Genomic DNA, 1711 nt, shown 5'->3' on the forward strand with positions numbered 1-1711 from the left:
ATTGGGAGGGAGGGGGGGGGGGGTGTTGGGGATGGGGAGGGACAAGGCACATCCCTGTATTATCAACAACAACAACAACAATAATACACCACCATCAGCAATCAAAAAAAGTGTTTGCTGTAGGGAATTTGCAGGAAGTGGGGTCACTAAATGCCCAGTTTATCCTGATCCCATGATTAGAGCAGAGCTCTGTACTGACCAGCATAGCATGGCTCTGGACTACTTCTAGGAGGTACCTGGAGACATGGATATTCGGGTCTGTTCTTTTGGGGTGGCACGTTGATGGTCACCGAGCGGCAGCAGAGCTGACGTGTACCTGGACGGTTGTAGACGGCTGATTGGCTGAGGAATGACCAGGAACACAGGACTGCATTAACAGCCGGAGCGGCTTCGGCCAACCCGAGGGTCATTGCATCCTTGCAAAAAATGTAATTAAGACCCTTTTTTCAGCCCCTTGCATATTTCTCAAAGATTGAAGAAAAACTTATTTTACACTGATCTAAAATGTATCTCACAGAATTCAAAATTAAAGAGAGAATTACCATGATGGTTCTGGAAAGAGAAATTCACTGTAATGTGTTTATGAATGTTTTGGCACAATGTATTGCGTGCTTCCAGTTTGCCAATTCACTATCTGAAGTTTCTTTGATTTCTGGATGAAGACCTAAATGAAGAAAAGGAAAGGTGGAAAAGGAACTCTGAAATAGGAGGCCAAGAATCAGTCCACAATGAAATGTGACCGTTGATTTTTCTAAATGCTTTTTTTCCCTTAATATGCATCTGTAATATTTGTTGTGTATTGTAGGTATTTTCTCCCTTCCCTTCTTTAAATACCTGTTTAGACTGCAGCTTTGTTTTGCATTACCTGTGGAAGCGCATCAGTGCTTAGGTGTGTTCCCTGTTGAGCTTGCGTTTTACTGATCTTGACCTAGTTTTACATTTTTAGTGGGAGACCTTAGAAATAGTGACGTGTGGTGACGGTGCAAATTGTTTCTTAAAGATTTTATTCTCAGTTTTTTGTTTGTTTTTTGCCAAATAAACGTGAATATAAGGTGTTCAATGCCTGATGAGTGGTACTGTGTCTTGGTATCTACACTGTTCTGGGTCCATTAAGACTGAACTGAGCCTTTCAATTCCTCTCCTCGACCTTGGGTTCTTTTTTGATGTAAGAATAATGTATTTTTGCATATGACGTTTTTCTTAACCACAAAATCCAGAATCTAGCGTACTTAATGTTATTAACTAATAAGGTAACATTTTAAATACTGAAATATGCTCAAACATGTTAGTGTCTCAGTTTTGTGAAAATTATGGCACAGGCCTCCTAGAATATGCCTGAGTAGTACCTAAACAACACAATTCTGTTCTTTTAGTAATAACACTGGCCTAGTGTTACTTAAAAAATGGTTACATTCAGTGAATCATCTAACATGGCTGTCCACATAACAGCCTCTCCTCAACATGGTTCAGTAATGGAATGTTCGCGTACAGGGTGTAATAAAAGTATTCACCTTGTTAATGGGTATGTTTGTTCAGCTATTTCCACACCTTAAATTCCTTAGGCGTTAGATCAGTGGGTGTTTTTCATTCCGTCCGTTGGCCGTATGGTTTACTTACGAGAACTGCATTTCCTACAAAGCATTGCGCCATGCCCTTCAACCTTGTCGAGTTTTATATAAAAACATCCTGCCAGTGCTGGTTGTTTGCCGTT

The sequence above is a fragment of the Chanos chanos genome, chromosome 13 (genome assembly GCF_902362185.1).
Source record: "Chanos chanos chromosome 13, fChaCha1.1, whole genome shotgun sequence".
Taxonomy (NCBI): domain Eukaryota; kingdom Metazoa; phylum Chordata; class Actinopteri; order Gonorynchiformes; family Chanidae; genus Chanos; species Chanos chanos.